This window comes from Passer domesticus, chromosome 4 (genome assembly GCF_036417665.1).
Source record: "Passer domesticus isolate bPasDom1 chromosome 4, bPasDom1.hap1, whole genome shotgun sequence".
NCBI lineage: Eukaryota > Metazoa > Chordata > Aves > Passeriformes > Passeridae > Passer > Passer domesticus.
The window spans coordinates 78,998,302-79,025,811 of NC_087477.1; the positions used below are offsets into that span (position 1 = coordinate 78,998,302).

The window sequence follows — 27,510 nt, forward strand, 5'->3', positions numbered from 1 at the left end:
GTCTGTCTCATTTTTGAACATAAAACTTCTGGTGTTTGTGGATTCATTTTCCTGACAGCAGAAAGAATTGGGAGCTCGGTCCCTTTTTGGATGAAACTGCCATGGATGGAGTTTGTGTGGGCACAGGGCTGGAGTATTGATAAATTCTCTGTGCCCATCTATATTCCTTTACATTGGCAAGCACTGAGGTTTGCAGCCAATTCCCACATCCCATTTGCAATTTGATACACTGCTCAGTCATGTTCCAGCTTGAGCCTCTGAAAAAACAAAACAAAATAAAAAACAAAAAACAAAACAAAACAAAATAAAAGCCCAAACAAAATACCACAAAACCCCAAAGCAACTCCCCCGAGAAAAACCCCAACACAAAACTTTCAAACTTTTCCCCTCTGCTTCCCAAAAACTCCAATTTCCCTCAAAGATATCCTTGTTGTAGACAAAAATAAGCGTGATTAAAAAGAGAAGGAACATCATAAAACTTTGGTGCTGCTCCTTGGGTACTCATTAATGTGCTGAGCACAGCCTTTCACTCCAGGTGATCCTACCTGGCAGAAACACAGAGTTGTGAAAAACTTCCCTTTCTCCCTCTTCCTTCTCTTGATTGTCCCATAAATAGTCTTAGCTTAATTCCAAAAAAAAAAAGCAGTGCTCCCGAAATTTTTGAAGAGTGTGGTTAGAATTGATACTGACAAATTGGATTTCTGACCTGAAAAAAATATTTGTGCTAGAATTAATTCAGGGCTGAAGTTTCAGAAGCTTTTAATTAATTCTGAATATCCTGATAAAGATTGTCATGTAAGTAAGGAACACCAATAACTTCTTCTTTGAGAGGAAACTTAGAAACAGTTCCTTCATTGTGTATGTCATTTGGAGCCTTAGAACCTTAAAACATATTTATGTCCTTATTTCTTCTCACTCCAGCTGGTTTTAGAAAATTAAATGTCTTTCAAAAGAGTTTTAAAAATCTGTGCTCCACTAACTTGTCCAAAGGTGGGTCAGAGAATCCAACTCAGCTTTTTGGAGCTTGATGCAATTGAAATGATCATGAAATCATTGTTCAGAAAGCAAAAATGACATTAAATGCAGGGTGAAAGCCAAGTACATCATTGCAATTGTGGCTCTCCCTCTTCCCCCTGGGAGTGAGGGTTCCACTCCCAAGGGTGTTTGAGACCAGATAATTATCCCAGCACAGGTGAGAGATGCTGGGATGGGGAGGGGGTGTCTGTCTGATTAAGGACACTTCTGGAGGGAGCTGTGAAGATGAGAATTCTGGCAGGACACAACATGGGCAGAGGCTGACTGACTCTACCACTTGTCTGCTGAATCCATTTGAACCAGGCTCTTTCCTCTGTTTCCTTTCATATATTTTCTGTTTTTATCAAGCAAAACATTTGTAGTTAAGGAGACTTAGCACCTACCTGTGCTAGCAAGTTTGAGTAGAACCAGTCCAGGAATGCAAAGCATCCATTAGCATTCCTTTCCTTTCAAATCCTGGGGAAGGGATAAATCTGATTCCTGCAGTGTGTCACCAGGGAGCAAAAATAGTTTTTGCTTTTTCCACACTACCCAATAATGGTGTGGATGTTTGAAATTTAGATTATAGACTCTGTGTAATCAGCCTGCTTGGTCTGAGCAGTGGTACAGGGTCTAAGCACAACAAGATATTGATCTCAGCAGGAGGTGCAATGCAAACAATATTAAATAAACAGATTGAAAAAGCTGAGGCAGGAAGGCAAATCCTACTATTTATTTCAGAACAATATTCCAAAATCAGATTCTGCTAACGTCTATGTGAGCTTATAAATACCTTATTTACATGTAAATGGCCCTAAAAAAGCTGCAAGGTGCTGGTCTCTGAGAACATTATTAACTTTGCTTCCCCAGCCTCTTCCAGAAGCTGTAGGATTTTTATCAGCCTAATGTCTGGTCTTTGATCAAACTAATTTGAAATGGTTGCACTTTACACTCACAGATATATCAAATTTATTAGCTAAAATTCTCCATGTACAAACATAGCAAATAAATAGACACATTAAATAGTAAATGCTATTTTTACACTGCTTCTTGGAGTGGAGAAATCTTCTGAAGAGGTGAAAAAGATTCTACAGGAATAGCAGATTTTTTTTTCTTCTCTGTATTGTTCAGGGAAAGCCATATTCTCTCCCCATATATTTATACATTTGAAGCTCTAAAGGCACAGGTACACGAAGTTTTATTTTGTCTTATATATTTGTACATACCAAGGACTTATCCCATTCTAGCCTCCTCTATATCATTCTTCCCCACTTCCCTGTTGGCTTTGCTCAAAGACATTTAGCTGTACAAAATATCAGAAGATTAGGATCATTTTTATTATGTTAGATCACTAATTAGTATATGCCTTGTCTGCTCAATTAAAAGAAAAACCCAGCATGAAAATCTTCTTTGATCCGAGCGGAGTTTACAAAAGCATCTCTGTGAAAATGAAAGTTGTGTTTTAGGCTTTCAGCTGGAATAATTCATACAGGGCATGCCACTCCAGTGGAGAACAAGCTCACACACTTAGGAAGGAGAAGGTTTTATCTTTATAGCTGTTGTACAGGATATTCCAGCTCTGCTCAGAGAATTTGTTATGTAAATGTTTTTTTTATGTATGTAAAAGGTTTTAGTTCGCACAGACTTTGTATCAGCTCCTCTGATGTTTTTCACTCTGAATTACCCTTAAATTTCCAGATATCAGTGTAATTGCTCCTTCTCTCTTGCAGAATGGAGCAGTCAGCCTGTGAGATCTGAGCCCCTATTTAAGCCCAGTGCAGGATTCTAAGGCAGGTAAACTGTCAGAGCTGATCATGTCAGCCCTGTGACTGAAACACCTGAGCAATCTCATCCCATACCTGGCCCTATCCCCCTCCAAAGGGCTGCTGGGGGACTTTTGGGAAGCCACAGTCATCCCCAAACTGGAGCAGCCCCAGGGATTCTTGTCTCCTCACCTCTCTGCTGTCAGTGCTGCTGTGATTGTCTCATGACTCTTCAGATGGTGCTAAAAGAATGAAATTCCAATCCCAGAATAAACCATGTCAGATACAAGGGATGAAAAGGTATTGAGATTCAATGTTCTTAAGTGGATTTAGGCATCCAGAGGCAGAGTCCTGCTTCAGAATTCCAAAATCTGTGACATTCATGGATCAACAGCTGGACAGGGCACCTGAATTTTGGTGTAGACTGTCAATTTCCAAAGTCCAGTGTGTTCCTTGACTTGCCAGGATCAGGATATGAAAGAAGAATGCATTGCCTTGGTTTCAGAAGCTGCTTTTTATCTGTTTTGACTTAAAAATGAATCAAAAAATCTTGGTTGGATAGTGAAGAAGTACTTCAAAACTTTTATTTGAATAATTTTTATCCCAGAAATTCAGCAAGGCCACCAAAATTTGGTCTGATCTGGATTTGAGAGCCACTATCTTCTAAATATTATTCTGAATTTGGGCTCAGGGAATGACACAATCCACAGATGATGTGAAATGAGATATTTCACATTGCCTTGTGCTCATCAGCTGATTCATTTTTATAGAAGGTAAATAAAACACCCAAGAAAGAGAGTTTGGGAGAGTTGAGAAAGAGTAACAAAACACCAAAAAAAACACAACAAAACCCCCCCCCAAACCCAATAGAAACAAAAAACCCATCCCCACCCAGAAGATGTCAGAAGACCTCTGTGACAATTCTGACAGATACAGTGTGCATTTCTTAGTCTGCCATATCACAAGAGGTTAATGGCATCCTTTTTAAGAGGTAAAGACAGTCCTAAAAATATTTATTTGGAACATTCTCCTGAGCCAAACATCCTGAGTGTGTGGTGCTACCCACTCTTCCAGACAGGAGGTAAAAAAAAATTTTTCTTCCTATAAAGTTTAACAGTGCAAACTCTGAAATGATGAATGTGGAGAGAAACAGAACAGATGGGCTTTGTTTGTTCTTAAGATTGAATAAGAAAGGCCCTGATAACAGGGTATAAAATAATGAATAATCCAGGAAAGAAATTTAGAATTTAGGTCCTCTGTGATTCATAACATGGAAGAGATTATATTGAATGAAACTGGAAAATAACACGTTCAAAACTGGCAAAATGAAGTATTTTTTCATATGGCATCTGATTTCAGTGTGTAGCTAAATGCCAAGAAAGTTGCTAGGCAGGAACTCAGGATGAGAGATGGAGAAGAGAGTTGCAGAACCAACCACAGTTCAGGGATTCAGCATTTGCTGCTAAAAAGTAAAGAAATTTTAAAAATAAATTATTTTTGTGATTGTGATAAAAACTTGTGATGTATGGTACCAGCTTAGCCAGCTCAGTTTTATGGCCTCTCAGGTTTGTACTATTTACCAAAAGCAATCAATTTTTCTCTTGGCTTTCCAGCTGCCTGATATTTATATTATGGAGGGAAGAATGATCTTTGGCATCACTTTGGTGTGCAGAGCCTGCAGGTGGCAGGACAGGTGCCAGTGGTTTCACAGTGGCCCTGAGTGACCCCTGGCTGTGACAAGATCCTTTAAAAGGTGCTGCTGGTCAGTGAGGGGCAAAGCCCCAGGCCTGGCTGCCAGCAGAGCCCTGCTGAGGAGCTGCTGCTGCTGCTGCTGTGGCAGCAGTGAGGTCTCCAGGGCTGGATACTGAGCTGGGCTCTCCAGAACAGCCCAGGGGAGGAGATGCTGCTCACAGAGCCCCAGCCAAGAGTGCTGTGGTGTCACACTCACATTCTCTGAAAAATCCCTTCACCCAGGATTTTTCTCCTGGGAAGCTGAGAAGCCTCAGAGAAAAAGGAAAACAATTCTTATCTCATTTGCTTCTCCTCTGTTTTGCTCATGTGGAATGTGTTTGGACATTGCTTACCCACAGGTGATTGTTTCATTGGATTCTGCTGTGAGTTGTTTTCACTCTTTGGCCAATCAGGGCCAAGCTGTGTTGGGACTCTGGAGAGAGTCATGAGTTTTCATTATTATCTTTTTAGCATTCAGTAAGTGTCCTTTCTGTATTCTTTAGTATAATATAGTATAGTATTCTTTAATATAACATAGTATCATAAATTAATAACTTAGCCTTCTGAGAACATGGAGTCAGATTCATCATTCCTCCCTGCCACGGGGGTCCCAGCAAATACAATACTGTGGTGTCTGGAGCACAGCAGTGCTTGGAATCTTCTCATCCTCTGGCCCAGGGAAGAGAACTGACTGCTGTATTCCCAACTTTCAGGTTCTGCTTGGCTTCTGTAGTATCCAGAGGAGATATTTTTCCGTGTGTGTGTTTCTGACATGAAGCAAGAAAAGCTTTGAAATCTGAAATGATTTCCCCTCTGTCTCATCCAGCTGCCACAATGAACAGCCAGGTCAGGAGAGAGCACACTTCTATAAGGCACAGAAACAGGTATTTTCTGATGTTTATTGAGTGCATCTTCTGAGTGCTGCAATTTGGAGCATTAAGGGCAAAAATCTGTCAGGAGCTGCACACCTAAATCCACTACACACTTCTAAAAATCACTCTCCAAAATAATTGTGTACAAGCATAAAATAGTGTTGTCACTTCTGTACTTTGAAGATTGTGTTTAGCTTCTGCCAGGAAGGGGAAAAAACTGCCTTATTCCCTGTATTGACTTTCTGTTCCTTGCACTGAGACATTTAAAAGAGAGGATATTTTTGGGGACTCTCCCACCCATGCATGGATTTTTTCCATCCTGTTATCTGCACTTACTGAGATGCAGTGTTGAAGGCTGGGTCACTGATCTTACAGAGCTCCAGTTCTGCCCTAAAATGTGCTTTCTGTAATCACTCAAGCTTTGTTACTTGCTTCTGTCAGTGGCCAGTTTGGTACAGAATTGCCTGGGATGGATTGTTCTGTTTTTATTCTTGAGACATTATTAGAGGAGCTGAGTTTGAGGCTACAGGGGATTGCAGAAGTGTAGTGGGTTCTGTCACACGACTAAGGACCCACCATTTCCTTGCTCACTGCCTTCTGCAGCAGGTGGGGAGAGAATCAGAAGATAAAAAAAACCCCAACCCAACAACTTGGGGGTTGAAATAAAGACAAAAAGAAGAGGTGATGCAAAGACAGACAGTCACCACTTCTCAGCAGGTCTCAGAAGCTCTTTTGGAAAGCTTTCCCCAGTGCTGTTGCTGAGCAGGATGTTTTGTTGCATGGAACACCCCTTGATCAGTGTGGGTCGGCTGCCTCCTGTGTCCCCTCCCAGCCCACCTGCTGAGGGGACAGACTGACAAAGAGAGGAGATCTGGAAGATGTTTGAGTGCTGTTTGGCAATAGCTGAACACGAATGTGATAGCAGAACTGTTTTAGCCACAAATCCAAAGCACTGCACCATATGGGCTGCTAGGAACAGAATTAACTCTGTCCTAGCCAGAGCCAACGCAAGGACATAACAGCAACATTCATAATGTTATAAATGCAGACAGGTTTATGGATTTCATGTCTGCTGTTGTGCCTTCACTCCACATTGCTTGGTACTTTCCTGGAACTTGGAATGTGCATCAGCCAAACAGGGAAACCAGAAATTCTCTGTGTATTTATTTACTGGCTGAGATAATTGGTGTTGCTGCACTTCTCTTCAGCAGACACAGAATTCACTTTGTATTTCCAAAGTTCAAATGTTGCTACGGGTCCAGACAGAAAGGATTCAGAAAGAACCAAACTCCAGACTGTTTAGTGCAATGTTTGCCACATTGGATTTGCAATCTTTGAGAAGATCTTTATTTCAGAGCAGTCATTAGACTGATGGAGAAAGCCATTAATGAAATGCTGGATGTCTGCATCATCAACTTTTGCTTCTGCTCACAAAGCCACAGGGAACCTGATTCTGGTTTTGTCTGCTCTTCTGCTCCACAGAGATCAAGGGCAGCTCTCATTTGACTCAGGAGCCCACAGGGACCTCTTGTTGCTCATTTCCAGGATTTACACATCCTGGTGTCCTGTCTGTGGGATAACACCCTGTGTCAGTAATAGAGGGCAGACAATACTGAAGTTGTTTCACTGCAGAGATTTCACACAACAGTGAACAATTATGCTGAATGCCTTTGAAGACTGGAGTAGACCTGACTACACTGGGAGCTGATAAAATGGTTCATTTGTCCCATTCTTCTGTTTATCACAAGCCATTCATTTTAACAGGCTGCTTCCAGTTCTGCTCCTGAACTTTACATAAGACTTCTTAAAATCTTTTTACTTTTGATGCATACGAGCCAATCAGACCATTCAACAGGAGGTTCAAAATCATGTGTGCCTAAGGAGAATAAAAATGACTAACAAGATGGTGTTACTGAAAATTGTTTGTTCACAATACAGTTATGCTCTCTGATGAAAAATAATGCAGTAGTTCCTTACAGATTAGGGCTGAAAGGAACACTACACGGATAAACACAGGAACAGAGAACACCCTGGATCATAATTATAATGGGAATAAGAGGGCTGAGCCACTGCAAACCTTTCATGTGACTTTGGCTAAGTCACTTCATAAGGCATGAAGTAGAGAATAAAATGTTCTCCCTTTTTTATCTTCTGGAGAACCCCTACACGGTCTTTACCATAAAGAATTGTTTGTGGTTTGGCTACAACATAAACCCAGCATATTATTCCACATCTTACAGTGATACCACAATATGGTCTGTAACCTTCTGAGTACATAAACCCTTGTGTGTATTAAAAAGGACATGAGAATTCCTCCCAAAATAAAAATCCTGAGAGCTTTATTGATTGAAAGTTACAATGCAAAGAATGGCACGTGGACTTCCCAAACTCAAGTTCTAGGCCGGAACCAAACCCACACCTTGGCCTGTCAAAGGGGACTGTGAAATTCCTGAAAATGTGAGCCTTGGATGTTGCCCAGTTTCCCTGGATATAAAATTTTGACTATTTCCCTGGAAACAGGATAAAAAATAAGGATCTTGGAGATAATTTAAGTGAAACTTGATGCTTTTATCAGCAGATAAGGACATCAGCAGGCACCTGGACATGCACAGTATACAAATAAATGTTATGTATTTCTATATATAAATAAAATATATTCATATATAAAATATGTCTTTGGGTTTAGAAGGAGATAATACAGAAAGGAAAAGGTTTCTGATTGTAAATCACCTTTCTGCAGTTACTTAGATGTGATAGGTTGAAATGTGATTCCTTATTATCAAAAGGGATTGTATTTTGGAGACAGATTTTGAATTAAATTGACTTTATTTACTAATGTTCTGCAGCTCTGAAGTTCCATTTGTTTGATAAAGATTTTTGCATTGTTCAGAGCCTACTCCATTAATTATTATGAATTTTACTGGGGGGGATGAACACTTGGAAATTTTCTTTTCACAAAATAGATGAATCCTTTAAGTTTAATGCCATTGTCCCTATGCTCTGCACAGCAAAGCAGGAGCTTCAGTCTTATTTATTTCAGGGGAATATTGACAACCATTATCAGATTCATCTGTCAGGTTTTTATGAGCTCTCCATCACCAGGCCTGACTACAGGCTGAAAAGGTTGGGAAGTCCAGTTGTTTCCATCTGCGCTGCTACAGCTGCAAGACACACCTAAGAAAGTTCCAGAACCAAGAGGGGACATGGTCTGGAGACTCCATCAGAGCTGGGACTTCACTGTGAGCCTTGCAATTAACTCATCCTGGGAAAATTCTGCCCTGGACATGCTGGACCCGGGCCAGCCTGACAGCTGCAGTTATCAAGGCATGGGATTTGAGGGGGAAATGAGACTCCAAGCAAGGTTCTCCACACCATATGTTTGGGGACTGCTCAAGGCCTTAGACTTTATGTAACAAAGCAATTCCATGACAAGATGCTGTTTAACCATATTTCCTCCTGGCACTGCTCGTTGGGGAGGACTGGGCTCTTGTAGGAGGCATTTTCAGTGATCACAGAGGGTGGTTTGCCCAGTCATTGCTAATTACCAAGATCTTAATTTGCTAGCACCAGGAATTCCCCTCAGGCTCCCAACATTATTGAATTAAGTCCTGGCCAAAGACAATTAGCTACTCTTGAAAACGTCTGTTGCAGTCTCTGGGAAAAGCGGGGATGCTATTTATTTATTTATTTGAGTTGAGGAACTTTTTTTCTCTCAGTTACTCTGAATTCCGTGCAGTCTATTCAAAGGGATTTATTTCACTTTGCAGGACTAGTCATTGCTGAGGGGAATGAAGGCTCTGCTGCCTTTTTGTCTTTTCCTGCACAAACATCCACAGAAATGTGGGATTCTGTCACCTAAGCCCATTCAGAATGTACCAGTAAGCCTCTCTGCATGTGATCTATTTGCCAAATCTTTGCTGAGATTAGAGGCAGCTTAACTGCTTTGAGCTGTGTGCTTGTCCATTTAAGTTCTGTGATGCACACAGCAATGGGAGGGTGGTTTCTAAACTGTGCATAGCAGGAGAGAAGGCATCCCTGGCTGCAGGGAGAGATTCTGGAAGAGATTCTTGTGCCATTTCTGTCTTGGTTTGGAAAAACAGGTGTCTGCTAAGGAAGGCAGGAGCCTCTCCTGAAATGAAAAATCCTCTCCCCACTGCCCCAAAATTGCTATAAATTTTAAATTAAGGGTCTTTCAGGTAAAAAAAAACATGAGAGCAGGAATAACAGCTCTTTAATAGAGAAGAAAATAAAAAGATAAAATAAACAGTGCAGTAAACTAAAACAACACTGACAGAGTCAGAACACAACCTGACACCCTGTGGGTCAGGGTGTTGGCAGCAGTCCAGTTGGAAATGTGGCTACAGTCCTCCTGGAGTGTCAGGTGTGGTTCTGCTGGAGCAGGGATCCTGTAGAAAGGGTGTAGTCTTCTTCTGAAGATCCAGTGCAAGGGGCAGCTGTTGCTTGGGGAGTCCAGTGAAGAAGCCCTCTGGTGTTCCAGAATCCAAGATTATATCCAGGTAGGAATGCTTGGCTCCTCCCTCTGGTTGGAGTATCTCCCAATGGGATGCTGTAGTTCTTATCAGCCATGCAGGGACATTCCCTAGCCTGTTATCAGCAGATGTCCCCCCAGAGGGAGGAGTGGGTGTGGAAGAGATAAGGAAAACTGCCCCCTTAACAGAAGACAACTGCCATACAGATGGCAAATAGAATGCAATTTGCTTGACGATCCAGGACAATTTCTTATTTAAGCAGTCTGGTATTCCTGCAGAAGGAGTGGGAAGGCTCTGGAAGATTTGCTTTCACAGCACACACAAGCTGTGGAGATGTTTATGTTTGCTTGGAGGAAGGAGATCTGATTGACAATATCTGAGTGCCCAAGGCAGCAGAGAAATCATTTTGGATGCCACATTCATTTTGCTGGGAAAAGAGAAAGTGTGGGAGTGTTGCTTCTGTCTTGTTCCCCCTTGGGTGGAAAATCTTGGGACAGAAAAATGTCAGCCTTTTGGTGTCGAAGGGTCCTAGCAGGCTGGTGATATTTTTTAGCTGTTGATTTATATCATTATGGTTTATAAACATTCTAGGAATGGTCCAGGATGTGTTGAATGTATTGTTTATCTGTCAGTGTTCCTTTTATTTAGATTAAGTAATTTATGAGAGTCCGGATGCATTGGATATGGTTCTGATGAGACAAATGATTACAGAGTAGACAGCAAAGAAGAAAGAGTGAATGGAGTGACAATGGAAAAAAAAAAAAACAAAACAAAATTTGTGAAATTTAAAACAAATTGCGAAGGGAAACCTAAGCTGAAGCACATGGTAAATAAAGTTGAAGGTATGTATTAATGGACAGAAACTTACAAATGTGGCTACAACATTCCAGTCTGTTCCAGACAGCTCTGAAACAGAAACATTATTACATTTAGAGGGATGTGTGATGCCCTTCTTGTAGGTCATGGGTGGCAATACAAACGTGGACAAGACAGAAATCTGTGCACCCCTCAGTCTGTCTCAAAACAAAATGTGATCCAGGGCAGGGAAACACCGTGGATCCCATTAACTCATTCAACAGGCAGAGCACTCTTGATTTCTTGGCTCAGTGTTCATAATTTTGCTACCTGGCCTGATGTCTTTGTTCATACTGTAAAGGCCCAAGGAGAAGTCTTAAAGAAGGACTACTAAATAAAGGCTGATGAGAAACAAGTATTTACTCTGTATAGGCCAGTGGATCAATTTCTTTTCTAGAGCATAATTCTGTAAAATAGGTAAATTTTCTGTTAATATAACTTAATAATAATGTCCACATATTTTTAATAGTAGGGAGCCCAGAACTGAACAGAGTTATCCGCATGCTCAAACATCTCTTCTCTATTCTTCAGCATTCAGAAATGTGTCCTGTGGGTTTTCTGAGCTGAATATCATGTCCTGGTGTTTGAAATCACACACTCAGATAACAATTTTTGTTTTCCTGAGGCAAGTCACAGGTTAAGGGCTGTTATCACTTCCCTTTGGAAAAATGGGTATCCAAAGCTTGCTATGCATTTAAATTTGCTTTTAAAGTTAATATTTATTATTTTTTCTCTTAAAAAAACCCCAAAACAACAACAAAAAACCCCACCATAGAATGTTCCTTATTGTTAAGAATGATTTAGGAAAAAGAGGAAAGGAGATCTGGTAACAGAGTCCTGAATAACTGATTTTACATTAGGGGAAGTTGTGATATGCAGGGATGAGACAAGCTTCAGGAGAAACTTTGGGTTAAATTTAGAGTATTGTTTTCTGAATTGTATGTGAAACCTCTATGTAAATCAAGTGCTAATTTAACAGATATTCAGAAAATTGCCCAGGGCAGATTGTTTCAGGGACAAGAGACTGACACAGGCTGCTCACTCTTCTGTTAGGTCAAAGCATACAAAGAGCCAGAAAAATGTCAAGTGTGTGTTGAACAGTGGTTAAAATTCAGAGTCCTGTCACAATTTCATGGCAACCCTTTCAGTCTTGTCCCCAAGGCTTCTTCTCTTAGATTCCTCCTTTTAGTTCCCTTTGAATTCACATTGCTCTTTCCACAGCAGAACCTGTATTTCTGCCTGTTCCCAGGTAATTTAACCGCGTAATAAAATTCTAGCACTTTGCATATATAACTTCATGAGAAAAAGTCAGAGGAAAAGGAGCATTTACATAATTTATTATTTCCTTTGTTTATCAGCCTAATAAGCCTAATAAATTACCTTTCAGGAACACATGTAAATCCTTTTTTTGACTTCCAGAACACTTTCATCCAGTGAATTACACACTGAATTACATTTCCTCTGTTGTATTTTGGACTTAATGATACTTTAATACTTAACACTGGTTCTTGTATTGTGAGAAACTGAAGGGTCACCTCCTCTGGGTTTCTTCCACAATCTACTTCTGATTTTTAAAGGACTTTATCCTATTCCTTTCTTAATGTAAATTGTTCCAAATAAATATGCTTGTAAATATGTAATTATCTTTTGTGCCCTAATTGGAGAAGTGTTCTTGCTTTCCATCAACTCAGTGAGATTTACAAGAAAATAGAAGGGGTCTTTAAGGAGAAAAACTGGTTAGGGTTACTTATTTCTATTACACAAATTCAAACTGCTACTGGAGCAGAGTTTACGTCTGAAAAAATTTTATTTCTTTGCTCTTTTAATGGGACATCAGATGTACTAGAGTGTCCTAGTCTAGTTTTCAAAGGTTTTCCTGACTTTTGATGGTGTTAAAACAGTTGAACACAACACTAACATAATATTAATGGATTTTTTTCTGAACATTCCTAAAATTTGAAGGTTATAGTGCCTTTGATTTACAAAGCAAAAAATTTGAATTTAATCAAGTTGAGCTATTCCTAAATGTCAGGTTTAACTAAACTCATCAGCTGATAAGTATGAAGTGAAGACTGGAAGACTTTTTTGATGATAAATCAAAATGTTGGCATAGACAATACTGGGAGAATCTTTCTCTTCTCTTGGTAACTTCAGGCTAAATAGTCACAGAAAATTATTTCTTGCATCAACACTAGAGAACCCCCTATTATTTCTATTATGAAGATAAAAAAAAAAAATTAAGCATCAGCTATTTAACTGATCTCAAAATGAGAGCGTGCTATGGAGAATAAAAATCTTGATTTTTTTTTTTTTTCTTTTTTTTCACTCAGTTTTAGCTACTCTTAGCACCCCATATGCTTGGAGCTGCTCTGTGCTAGGCAGACTTTAGGTAAAATAATGAAAGTTCTTTGAGAAGAGATTGGTGTCTAAGCAAGTACAAGATGTAACACTGGGCAGTTCCTGGATGCTGCCAAACACCTTCAGCTCAGAGAGGCAGCATCTGGAATCCTGAAGGAACCAGAGTTCTCAGAGGGGAGCAGGGGTGTTCTGTTGACTTTTATCTGCTCTTTGCTGATATTCTTTATTTTAAAACAGTCTTGTTTCATACCTGTTACTGCATGTCTGGCCTGCAGTTTTGTCTCAGAGTAAGTTGGTATCAAAATTGCCTGGAACATCTGGGAAGATCAACATCCCATGTAGCAGAAGGATAATTAAAGCAGCATCAGCAGCAGCAGTGCTAGAGGGGCTCCTGCAGCTTCTTTTTTCTTTCTTTCTAAGCACTCACTCACTCACTCACAAATCCTCTTTTTCTCTAAATATTTTTTGCATTTACTGTGCCTGTTTAAATTAGCTCCCGCTGCACTATAACCTCTGTGCCTCACAGAGTCACTTTTGCTGTTTTAAGCCACTGTTCCACAAGATTCATTTATTTATTTGGGCTTGGCTTTCCCTGCCTTTTCCTGCAGGCTTATTAGCACGACTCCATGAAATTTTGGTAGACTGCACTCCCATTCCCTGCTACCTGTGGTGACAGAAACCTCCTTTCTCCCTCACCTTCTCCCTCAATGCTGGTGAAAAACAGCCCACTGAAGATTCTATGGAGCATGAAATAGCCCAGGAATGGCTTTTCTCGCGCTGCTTAAACTTCATTTAATGAAGCTGAAATACAATGCCATCAGCTGAAAAATGGGATGGGAATTCACCCCATTGGCTCAGGAAAGCATCTGTTGTGCTGATCTGAAGCTGTCTTAGCTAAAGGCTAAACAGAGCTATTTTTAAAGCACTTTCCCACCATGGGAACAAGGAAATGGAGTCAGTGGAGCAGAGCACAGAGGAATGAGCTGGACTTTGGGATGTGTGTTGTAGGGGAGAGTTCAGAGCAGCGAGTGAAAATAATGCTTAGATTGTATAAACCTCTTAGGAAAATCAGCTTTTCAGTTGTTTTAAGTATGTCACCCTTATAATTTTCTTTTTAATTAAAGGATACTCAAAATTCTTGCCTTTTTTTTTTTTGGATGACTTCTGAATCTTCTCCATCTTCTCTTTAGCAGTAATATCTTGCCAAGCTGAACAGCATAGTTAAACAAAGAACATGGCTCTAGGCAAAATAAGAGTCTGAGACTGTTTCTTCACAGCAGAAACCCATTCTTACACAACCCAAAATTAATATTTCACATCCATGTTTGGGTTTTAAGTTTGCTGACCTAAAAGATGGAAGAAAACAATTAGAAATTTATTGATTCACTGAAATAACTAATGATCTGAACATTAGGAAGGAACTATGGACTTCGCAAAATAAAAGAATTGTCCCTAAATTCTACCCATTCAATATTTAATTGCACAGAAACAACAGAACAAGGCCAATAAAATCTGAAGAAATTCTAATCTTCCACATAATTCCTGCAGAAAAAATATTGCTTTGGATTAAGGCTTGGTAGAGGCAAGGGAGAGTGTTTCATGCCATTTAAAAACTCAGAAACTTTTCTTTCTCAGCTGCCTGGAGACACTCTTTCTGCCCCTGCACAGACAGGAGATGGCAGTCTTTAAAGCAACATGTACAGAATTTTTTTTTGCTGGTTAAAGATCTTGGACATCAGACTAAACTAATATTTTATACCTTAAAGGAGGCTGTGGAGTCTCCATCCCTGGAAATATTCAAAAGCTGTTTGGACACTGTCTTGAGCAGGGAATTGAACAAGATGACTTCCAGAGGTCCCTGCCAACATCAGTCATTCTGCAATCTGTGATTTGTAATGAGAATAAAAGTAGGTGAATATATTATAATGTACATTCTCACTAATTTAACAAACACGAAATCTTGGCCTTAGACAAAATTTGCTGTGCTGAGTGATCTCTTAGGGATTTTCTTTAATTTCCATTTCCAGGTCTGCATTAAGCACTAGGAAACCATCTCTTCTATTTTAGAAATACACTTCAAGTGTGTTTTACATTCTTAAAGACTGGTAGATCTTTAATATCTCTGCTGTTTCTGCAAGTGATGACAAGGGTATGGTCTCCTAATTTGTGTTTTAAAAGAAAGCATCTTCTAAAACCAAAAGAAATGGACTCACTCTATTTGATAGGCACTGGATTTGTAAATTAATTTTAGAGGAGAGTCTTTTTACAAATGCTATTTTGTTATACCAGACATTTGACATGTCGTGTGTTGTCACCAACATGCACATTTACTATCAGAAATCTCCATATCTGACAGGGCTTATTTGTGAACAAATATAAAAATTGATACGTGTGTTTCTGCCAACTCAGCCAGCCAGCCTGCTCTAAAACAATGATAAATTATTGCTCAGTTCTCAGGGGAATAATGCACAGGAGGAATGAATGCACCATATCTATTAGACAACTGTATCTATGAGCTACTTTGTGAATGCTGACATTGAAGAATCCAGTGTTCAAGACACAGTGATGTGCAGAATTGAAAGGACTCTAGTCCTGCACAGAGAAGTTATTATGAATTCACCAGAGTTCCATGGCAGAAGCTGTTTGTTTGAGATGAAAAGACACTATTACACTGTCACACTGAAGGATGGCTCCTTTCAGCCAGCTCGGCCAGCCAGAGGTTTTGTCTGGAATGCATGAAAAACGGGATGTTTTTATAGCTTTCAAATGAAAGGAGGTGGGCAATAATGGCAGGTGGTTAGGAGCAATAAAACCAGTTCACCTTAAACACCTCTCTTCAGAGCAGACAATTTATATTTTACCTGAGGGGAAGGGCATCCACCCATGTATGACTGAAGAGTGTAGTGTCATTTAATTTGTATTTATGGTTCATGTTCTAAAATAGAGGTGTGAAGCATGAATGGAGAAGTTGAATGGCTGTAGAAGCCACAGCAGCACCATCATGTTCTTCTGTGCTTCTCCTTCTCCTTCTGACAGATTTTGGAGTGAGGCTGAGCATGGTCCTGCCAGGGGGGATTGAATCCTGGGTTTTACTACAAAAGCCTTGAGGTTCTTGCTCTTGGTTCTCAGGAAGAACTGATTCTGGGTGTTTGGAGTTAGGCTGATTTTCAAGGACTGATCAGATTATAAACAGGGTAGCAAATTATACCCATCCTATAACAGTTTAACATTCTGATATAAGGACATAAATCCACAAATCTTAAGGGTGAGTTTGTATATAATGGAGAAATAGCTGCTGTTTTCAATGAGTTATTACAGGTGTGGAGAAGCAGCCTAAGGAGAGAAGCCAAGAGCTCACACAAAGCTGCCTTGGTCTGCTGTGGAATCTGCAGCAGAGACCTCCCCTCATTGCAGAGAAAGTCAAACCTTCAGACTCATGTAGAGCTGCAGGAATTGGGACATGTGGAACAGTCTGTCTTTCAGTTCTTGCTCCTCCTTTCTGCCTGTCAATCCATCCTCATCACTGGAAAAGTGTCCTTGGCAAAGGGAGGAGATGTGGCAATATCTCATCATAGAGAATTTCAGTGTGGTACCCATTTTTCTGACACCCAGTCAGGGAATTGTGTGTATTTAGGGAGATGACCCAAGCAGGATCTGATCTGAGTGCCACCTGAGAGCAGAGATGCTCTTCTCATCTGACACTTCAACAAAAGAAACCTTTAGTCCACACTTGGAGCACAAAACAAACCAATTAATAAATCCTTTAAGCTCATATGTCTCTTATTAAAAACATCCTCTCTGTGCATAAAATGCATTAAGAGAATTGTAAGAAGAAATTCAAGCCATTTTCCTTTGCCATTGTGTCCTAACGAGAGTGTAGTATTGTGGGATACCTCCCAAATTGGGTTTGATGAATTCTCACAGAAAGATGAGGGAAAAAACCCACTTTACTGCAGGTCTTTAATGTTCTCATAATAACAACTACTTCACATGTTAAGAAACTGCAGCCAGTGAGTGAAAAAAACAAATTCCGTGCCACAGCTGATGTTTATATACCTTGTGAAAGAAAGGTAGAGAATCATAAAGGCTTCAAATCTGTCCTTACTAACAGACTGAGTTCCTATAGCCTTTATAAATGAAATAACTTGTTATTTTCATTACCTCTGGACCCAAAACCAAATGTGCATTTTGTTACATCTGAAGAAAATGTCTCTTTCTATTGGCCATTAGTAACCTAAAGGCCATAAGTAGCCCTGATCACCCACATAAATTTCCACTTTCATGAGAACTGAAGCTGCCAGATCAATTGACTTGTCACGATGGAGGGCACAGGGGCTTGTGAGATGGAAACTGATGTTTTGCAAACGGTTTTGCTTTATTTAAGCTGAATGCCGTTGTAAACTTGAAAAGAGCTACAAGGACACTTAATTTGAAAACATAAAGGTCACTGAAGGCCTGACAAATGGGATGCCTTTGGCAAAAATGTACTGGCTGACATGAGCACCACCTCTGAGAATGAAAACAAACCAATGTAAGTTATGATCAATTTGAATGCACAGAAAGACTCTGGGTGTGTTTCTGTCCTTAAAGCAGCCAAGCAGGCACAACCTTAGTGCTGCTTCAGCCAGACAAGTCCATTTGCTCTTCCTTTTGTGGTGTTAATAGTAAGTTGTGATAGCAAGTGCTGGTACTGTGGACCTGCTGATTGACAGAGCTGGGTGCCTTTGCTCACACAGAAATCACTGAAATTCACTTATTTTCCATTGAATCTACATCAGGTAATGACTTTTCTATACCTGGCCTAGAGATGTAAAGGCCAGTACAGAGATTCCCCAGGAAGTGATGACTACAAGTTCCAAAACTGGAGTACAAATCTGTCATCTAATCCCAAGGTGTTACATTTTATGAAAAAAACAGTGTTAGAGAAGCAAATAGATAGTAAATCAGAAGTGAAAAAACCCCTTTTCTTGAGTCTTTTCATGAGTGGAAGTCAAAAAACAGGCATATATATATATATATATATATATATATATATGTTTTATATATCTATAAATGTTTATATACTCATATATATGCACATATGGGTTATAAAATATGTTTAGATATTTACAGGATATAACATATATAAAATATTTGAAGATTTTTTTTTGTAGTCTCTGATACACATTAGGATGATTTTGTATTGATAACAAGACAAGGAGGGATGATTCCTTGATGAAGATGTTTTCTGTCCCTTCAGATCCATTCCTGCAGCCATACCTACCCTGAGTCCCTGAGACCTTCTCTGAAAATTAATACCTGAATGTGGATAAAGCTGGTAAAACTTTTCCCCACCAGAAAAGTATCTTGATCTCAAATATCCCTGGTTTTACAAGTGTAAGGAATACAGAATTCACATGGTGTCAATATGAGCTCCCCATCAGGCTGATCATATTTCAAATATGGGGAAATGTAAACATCCAGATAGTGCTCACGACCCTTCTTAAGCACAGAGTAGTAAATCAGGGGGCTTAGGAATACAAATTCTGTTCTAAATTGCTTTCCTAGTGGAAAAGCCAAGGTTATGGCTGAGGTGCTGACAGAGAGTAAAGAAATCTGATAGTAGAAGGCTTCTTGCTCTTGCAAAAGATGAAATGTGGATGTGCAGAGGCAGATGGAGTGAGTTCAGCCAGAAATAAGATTTGGTTTCCTAGAGCTGAGGGAAATTAAACATGGAAACAACTTCCCCCGGGAGGCAAGGAGGTCCTCAAGTGTTCTGTATGTACTTTTCAGCACAAGATTAAATGTCTTTTCAAAGACAGGCTTTAATTCCACTTCTTGGAAGAACTCTGTGGCTTGTATTTACAGAACACTTGCTAATTGCCATGCTTGGAGAATATAAAATCCCTATTTCTACAAGTTAGCTTAAAAAAAAAAAAAATCCAACCATTAAATACAGGCACTGAAAGGAGGGACAAAAGGGAAGAGACATCAATGAGAAAAGCAGTCCTGGAGAGGCAAAAGCTCCCCTGAGGAGTCCCTGTCTTGTGAACCTTGATGCCCGGGCTTAACTTCTGCTTTTGAGGGTAAAAAGGGTCATTTGAGGGCAAAAAGGGTCTCTCACCCATGTGGAGCTGAAGATGTGTGAAAGCATTTGCAAACTGGGACACAAGTAGGGATTATTTTAATGTGAAAGGGAAGGAAGGGGAGGATATAGGAGCTGCTCTCTTCTACAAATTGGGGCAAATAAAGTGTCTCTTCTACCACTGTTCATTGAAAATTTAAAGAAAATCAGTAAGAAAAATATTTTTTGGTTAATCTAATTGGCTTTTAACCCTTCCTTTTTGAATCCTTTTTGAATCCTTTTTATTAACTTATTATTGCTGCTTTTGCATTTGCAGAAGATGAACTGAAACACCCAGTTAGGATTTAAGCACTTTTTCTAGTTTTCATGAGGCAAGAAATAAATTCTGGTGGAATTTTTTACCTGGAACTCTATTTTAAATAGGTATGACAAGGAATTCTCCAGCCAAACTTGGACTATATGCATACCTAAATTAGTAAATGGATAGACATCAGCTAACCCAAATAAAACCTCTGCTCTCCTCCCAGAGGTGATTTTCCTTCCTATCATATGCCTTTCTCTAGGTGGAAAGAAACCAGAATGTGTTAACAGTCATGAAATTCAAAGATATAATCACTTTGTAAAAAGCCTGGCAGATTTTTTCTGGTTTTAGTTGGATGCCTTTGTATTAATACAAACAGGTCCCTCTGGTAGTCCATAATGTGCAAATCTAAATCCTGCCTCATTTAGTGGGGACACATGATGCTCTTCACTGATGCCAGATTCCCTGTGCAAACTATGTATCATTAACGAATATAAAAAAGGATTCAGGCTGGGAGTAAATCATATATCCAGTCTAAGACCAAGACAAAGAAGATTCTCAGTCCATCTTGTTAAGTGTCTTTTCTGTATAGAACTCATTCATCTAACGTTAGCTGTGTACACCTACTTCAACCAACTTAATCTCATTTTGGGCCTATTTTTCAGAATGTGTATCCCCTACACTCAGTGCAAAGTACTCATGTTTCTTGTTAGCTCTCATTACATTTCTTTCTGAATTGGAAAAAAAAAAAGTAAAAATATCCATTTTAAAACCCTAAAAATTTGAATTTGTTATCATTCAGAAGTGCTTAAAAGCTTTTTATTGACTTCACACTAAATTCGTAGTGAACCTACACTGTAGTTTGGAGCCTTGTCTGCTTGCTGATTCCTGGTGACAAGCCAGATTTTGTTTTCCATCCTACATTTCAGGTATTTGCTCACTAGATGATGTTCACGTCCAGAGGATCCTACAAGGAGCAGAAATAACTAAGCCATGAAAGAGAACATATCAGACATCATGGGGAACAGCATCTGGTCAAATAATTTGTATGAAAAGTATCAGTGAAAGCTGTTCCACTCTAGAAATTTTGTTCATCCTAGAGTAAGAGGAATGTGTCTGTTTCCTGGTTTAATTTCTCTTTTCAGGGAACTTCAGTAAAAGTGAGGTTTTAATTATATCATAATACCACAGAGTATTTTTGCAGAAGAGTTAATTTTTGGTGTTGCTATTGAATATTACCCTTGTTACTCTGTCTCAGAAAATTGAGTTTAAAGAACCTCCTTGCTTGGGACATCTTCTAAGTGCACCTAATGTCAGAGCCTGGCCCTATTTCTCTGCTTAGCTTTATTTTCCTGCCATTCTGGGGCTTAAAAATGCAGCCTCTTTACAGTACAAAGGAGTGATACACTCTTGATCACAAAGGGATGCACCTTCACATTTGTATCTTAAAGCTGTTCTATGGATTTTGACAACATATTTCTCCAGAGTATCAATTTGTTTTGTTGTTAGGGTTTTTTTCCCCTTTGGGAAGATAGGCTTTATTGTTACAAAGCTTGTTCATTTTGTCGAGGTACTTGTGGAGAAGGAAAAAGAAAAAAGCAGTACACAGGCTGAGAACACCTTATTGGTATCTCTTGTAAGGAAAGCATTTTTCATTCATCTCCCAACCCTCACTATTTTTTTTTTTTTTACCTTTCCCTGAACTTTCTGGAAATGCTGTTAACATTTTTCTGTAAGTGGGCTTTACAGGCTGATACTGAAGAAGAGGTGTTAAATTGCTGGTTCCTCCCTGCCCTTACCCAGTCTCTTCCTGGCCTTGAAGACAAATTGGTAGATTTCACAGTGACTTTTTACTCCTTCTCAGTGTTAATACAGAAAAAAAAAAAAAAGTCTTTAGAAACCCCAACACTTTCTATACAGAAAGAGAACCTGATTTGAAAGGCAAAACTCTCCAAAGTCTCCCCAGCAGAATGTGAATGTTGTTGGTTAGAGAGACAAAACCCTTGAGGTGTTACACAAAAGAACATTGAATTCTAAGGGAAGAAATTAAATGCAGTGTGGTAGTCTGTGAGCAGGAGACCAGATCATATCCAAGGATGGACTCACCTGCCCATGCTGTGATTTTGTTGGGGTTTATTTTAGTTTGTTCATAGATATGATAACCCCCTTGGGTAGAGTTGGTCTGGCCATATTTATCCAGAACTGAGCTAATAATTTTAAACTTTCTTTATAGAATCACACATGGGTGACTCATCTCTTCATAGACGTGTGAATCCTCTAAAACAGCATCCTGACTCTAAACACAACCAGAGATACAGGCAAGGATGCCAGCACCTGCTCTACAGTCAGGTCTCCCTCCTCTCTGGGTCAGAGAGCAGATCCTTTGTGGATATTTGCCATGACTTCTGTGATTCTGTTCTATGTGGCTTTTATGGGGGAATTCATCCAACTGAAGTGAGGCACTCAGGGAAAAAAAAAGGAAGATTGGGATATGAGTCATACATGTTTCCAGTGAGACAGCAAAAATTTTTCATTCCCTTTATTCCTGTTGGACTCCTCCTTCCTAGCATGTTATTTATGATGCCCTTTATGTCAGTAAAGGAATTTTGGGGTTGGTTTTTCACTCCATCATTTGATTGAAGGACTAATATTGTCCTATTCTTCTATTCCTGAATATAGAAGAAAGCACCACTATTTTTAGAGGCTTGCTATAAATAGAGCCATATAAACAGTTCGTTTCCTGCACCAGTTCTGAGCTGAATTGTTTTGAAGCATTGTCCTTGCTCTTTTCCAAAATAATTTTAGAGAAGTTGGAAAAAAAAGAAAAAGCTCCAAACTTCTTTTTAGCTCAGAGTAGGCATTTTAAAGTACTCTTCTGAGTGACTCAAGCACTAAGATAAATTTATGCTCATTCTTACTTATGGGAGATGCAAGATTCAGCAAGGAATTGTTGAGTGTTTAGTAAGGATTACCTGACTAAACCACAGGCAGAAAGAGAGAAAACATTGCTGTAATGGGAAATACCATCCTGAGAATGTTATATGATGGTTTGGGAATTTTTTCCTGATGCATTGGGAAAAAAAACCTTCCTGGTAAAAGCAATGTTTGCATCCCAAGCTTCTGTTTCAGGTGTTTTTTGATTTGCAAGAACATAGTTCTGAAAAGAAAAGGATCAAACACAAAAACACTTCTAGCTTTTAGTGATTCTAACTGCATTTCTTAATGCACAGTGAGTTTTGGGCTGGGGAGAATTCAACTCTCAGCCAGTGGTGGTTGGTGCTGGGAAAAGTAACTGGTGCAAAGCAATTTTACCTTTATTTCTGCAGCTCATGTTTTTGATGGCAAATGCAAAAATAGTTTTCCTTTGGGTTAGGAGAGAGGGAGCAGATAACTCACATCTCAGCAAATTTTTCTCTGCCCTTTAAAAATAACTCACCTGATATATTCACAACATTCTCCCTTCAACAGAACTGAGCTCACAGCGAGTCCTGCTGGGTTTGAGCTCGCGGATCTGTGTACTCCAGTTTCAGCTGGCGAGCAAAGCAAAGCAGACTGAGCTGTCTGAAAAGGAGCAGTCATGACTGCTGCTGAAGTGGAATGATGGGAAAGCTTTCAGGCTGTGGGACTTCCTTACACTTGGCTGCCCTAGATAAGGCTTTTGTGGTTCTTCTCTCCGTGGGAGTCTGCTCACAGCTGGAGACACTTAACCAGCTTCAGCTGCCGGCCTTGGTGCAGCAGAGGTTTTGTGTCAGAATCCCCTGCTGAATCCTCTGGGACCAAATCACTGCTCTCACTCCTGCTTCTCCCCCTGCTCATTTCTACACCTGAGCCACTGAGCTGGCACCAGGGACAGCGGGTGCAGCCGCCTTTCTCTTCAGAGAGGAAAGCAGGGCACAATTCTTCCCAAGGATTTCTGAGATTCACATTCTCTGAGCCTCAGAGAAAGGAAAAGCAATGCTTATCTCGTTTGCTGTGCCTGCGTTTGTGCAAATGTAGAATGCAATAGGGAGATTGTTTACCCAGAGTGATGGTGTTTTGTTTCCTTGCCCTATCAGGGCCAAGTGTGTGTGTGTGTGTCAGGACTGTTGGTGACAGTCACGAGATGCTGTGCAGTTGTGAGCAGGGTCGAGTGCTTGGCAGATTCAGTTTAGATGTAATGTAATATAGTGTAATATAATATAGAATAATATAGTATGATAAAGTAATTAATTAGCCTTCTGATAAGATGGAGTCCTCATCATTCCTCCCTTGTCAGGGGCGAAAACATCATCGATAGTGGGGGGACATCAAAACCCTTTAGCAGCACTCACTGCAGCCCCTCACTGCATCCTGCTCCTCCTCTGGGTCAGGGATGGTGGCAGGCTTCATTTGCTGCTTAATTAAAAGCCCTCACACAGGTCCTGCCTGTGACAGTAGGAGCAATGTACCAGGAGTGCCAGTTCTAATTGAATTTTCAGGGTTGTGAAGTTGAAAGAGGAGTGAAATGTGGGAATTCCATCGTCCCCTATCAGCTAAAGGCTTTTGTCACTGGGGAGTCTCAGGGAGAGAAGGGGCAGCTCAGCTTCTCCTGGTGCCCCACTGCCAGGTCTGTGAGGCACAAATGAGACCATCCTAAAGAAACATTAAATTCATCATCTCTTTCAAGGCCTAAGGCTCTTCAGGGGCAGAAAGGAATTTATTTACTCTTTAGAAACCTTTTCTCAAGATTCTGATACAGATAATATGTGGTGTCCCAGAAGGTTGGACTTGATGATCTTGGAGGTATTTTCCATTCTTTTTGATCCTTTATGGATAGTCTGATTCCCTATATTCATTTTTATTCACTTAAACCTTCAGTTTTGACCATTTATGTATCTATAAATATCTATATATCTATAAATCTATATATCTATATATCGATACATATCTCAATTCTAATTAATTCCATGTTGAACAGTCCAACACTCCAGCTCTGAAAAACACTTAAACCCACTAATTTTCCATGGTGGCTGTGTATATAATTTTATCACAGAAAAATTAATTCAGTGTTTCTCTACGTTGTGCACGTAGCTTGACAAAGCGTCTGCATGAACAGGGCTGTGTAAAAATAAAAATAATCAGTTTTGTGCAAGTTTCATGAGTCAAGCTGCCAAGCCATGTTTTTGAAATGGATAGATTGCTTAACTTTATTCATACATCTTATGGTAATTTCCCTTTCCTAAGGTATGAAAATGACAGATATGAGTGTTTTGTGGTAATTTTTCCTTCCTCACATCTTTGATTTGGAAGTGAATTTAAGCTCTAGAAATTAGTGAGGGCTGAAGAATAACTCAAAGTGCTTTGCAGTACAGAAAATGCACAATTTACATCTGAATCTAGTCTGTAGAGTAAGAACATGGAAGTGTCACTACAGACAAAATTCAAAGATGCTATTTCTGCCTCACATTTCCATCTCATTTAAAAATCTTGCTCTGTTGATGCAGTGGGTTCCATTCTGAACTCTATAGGGTCACAAAAGGAAATGGAAGAGCAGACATATGGAAAAACTTGTGTGATTGTGGCACAATGAGAAAAGAGATGTTGGTGTAAAACTCTAAGAACACGTTGAATTATTTCACTCTCTGTGTTTCTGTTGTGGGTCTTCATCCATGGAATTCCTGTAGGATGTTTTACTTGTGGTTTCTGTACAACAGGATGAGTAAAATAAGACATGATCTCTAGCTTGTCAGTGATTATCTGGAAGAAAAACACAGAGAATCTGTAAACCCTCCAATGAAAGCAAATTTGGAACAAGACTTGAAAATTGAGCTACACCCTTTTCTTACAGCCCTAGAAACGAACTGTTTACTATTAACTTTATTATGCTTGTTTACTGCTCCCTAGTGCTTAATTATTATTTTTAGGGATGTAGGCTTTATTTCATCATTTTAACACAAGAACTGTCGCTTGAGTTGGGGAAACAGAAAGGATGGAATCTGCAATGCACAGCGTACAGCTGCTTGAACTGTGCACAGAAAAATCATTTACTGGCTCAGTTAAGCCTTATTATCTCTTTGAAAATTGTCCAGACACAGACTTTGATTATTATGAAATTGTTAATTACTCAAAATTGTTTGACAAACATTTTATAGAAACAGAGTCCAACTTAAGGGCTGGTCTCAAGCTGTCTTTTATTTTCCACCCTGAGCTCCTACAATGTGCTGGTGGAATAAACACAGTGCCTGGTGGTTTAGATGCACAAAGTCAGCAGAGGGGAAGCCAGTAGATGGTGCTCAAGGTTGTGAAGCCAAATTCTGGGGGTTTAGGGAGGAGGGAATGTGTGGTTAAGCACCGCAAATGTCAATTTTTGTCTGTATGTGTATCTGTGCTCACCAGGTAAGTCCCCTAGTTTTTGGCTTCCCGCCCATCTGAAACATTTAAAATATTTGAGGGATGGGGATTTGGGCAAAGTGTCCTTGTGAGCTCGTGTTGCCAGGAGAAAACACAGCACTGCTCTGGAGAGAAAAATCCCAGAGTGGAGGAAAGCTTAAGGAGAAGGGCAAACCTCATGCAAAGGCCACAGTTTTCCATTTTTTCCCTCCTTCTTGAGAGCTGGTTTGCCCTAAAAATTCCTGTTATTTGCAGCATGACAGCAGGAACAATCCCTTTAGGCTTTGCTGTCTACACTTCACCCAGCTCCTTCAAAACCCTGGTACCAGTGATCATGGTTTAGGAATGATATTCTCACCTCATTTTTTTTCCAAATAAATTCTCCTTTTTGAAAATTAGCATAACCAAATCTTCAGGCACCTCTGCTAAGAGCTCCCTGGGCTGCACGAGTTCTTAATTGCCTCATTGCCTGCCTGAAAGATTTGGATTCTCTTAGTCTAAGGTGCAGAAGTCCAAAGGGAGGAGTGGTAATTATCTTCCAGCACATCAGAGGTTGCTGAGAAGCAGGAGGCCATAAATTCTCCATGTCTGCTCCACAAATTGCAAATTTTAACAGGCTGAAATTAAAGCAGGGGATATTTAGTCTGAACATTAAGAAAAGCCTTTATAACTTTAAGGGTAATGAAGCACTGGACTAGATTTCGGAGAGAATATCCCTATCAACAGTGATTTTTAAGCAAAGACTGGGGAAAAAAGTGTCAATTTTAGCATAAATAAAGTATATTCTGTTCTAAAGAATGTGTGAATGTGTGTGTAGGTGATCTGGATGAGTTCTCAAAATCTCCTCCGTCTTAAATTCTGGTTTGCTCACCAAAGGTAGATTCCATTGGCTGTTTTTCATGGTTCTGCAAATAGCTTTTTTTGATAATAACAGGCAGTACAAAGACTGGACCTACCCATATAGGCTTTTTACCTGATTTATCAGTTTTTACTTCTATTTACCATTTTACTTTTAAGCCCTATAAATACTGTGTATTTCCAGCTTTTGATAAGTAAACAGGAAGCCTGCTTGTATGCTTCAGTTCTCTCTGCTTTTTACAGAAAGAAGATAAAAGAGACATAAAACATTAAGTCTGCAATTTGGTCACATGTATATTTCATAAAGGCAACTTACTGAGTAATATATGGAAGGCTTTTGCAGGCAATCTTTACGAGGCACACTCTGCTTGGTGAGTGAGGTGCTTGCATTATTGATTTTAATAGAATTCTGCAGAGTAAGGATAAATTGTGGTAATACTGCCTAAGAAGGTGCAGCAAAGTAAGGCTCAGATGGCTGCTGGGATATATTCTGTGACCAGAATGCTGTTTTATGACCAATAGAGGCTGCAATTCCATAATGCACAAGGTCCAAGTGCAATAAACAGGCCTGTGGCGCCATAGATTTCACCAGGACTTGGAGCAATAAAAATGTTTATGATGCTGAGCATTATGGTGGTATATTGCTTGGAAAACATGCAACAATAAGAAGGGGGTTGTGTTTGCAGCAGCACTTTGGGAAGGTTGTGGTTTGCTCAGAGAAGCTTGCACCCACATTCTAATGTGTGTCCAAACAACTCTGTGTTCATTTTGCTGTTAACAGCTTCTTCCATATAATTTCTTCTGTTTTCTCCTTATAATGTGTTTTTCAAATTGGAATGTGGAATTCATCTCTCTG

The 27,510-nt window shown here is 39.7% G+C and overlaps 1 long non-coding RNA gene across 1 annotated transcript; it reads right to left on the bottom strand.

Moving 5' to 3' along the window:
• Nucleotides 1-10,688: 10,688 nt before the first annotated feature.
• On the bottom strand, nucleotides 10,689-23,256 carry LOC135300134 (uncharacterized). Its single transcript, XR_010362017.1, has 3 exons — nucleotides 22,885-23,256; nucleotides 14,843-14,966; nucleotides 10,689-14,429 (listed from the first exon to the last, which is right to left on the bottom strand). It is a non-coding gene; the product is annotated as an uncharacterized LOC135300134 (long non-coding RNA).
• Nucleotides 23,257-27,510: the final 4,254 nt, after the last annotated feature.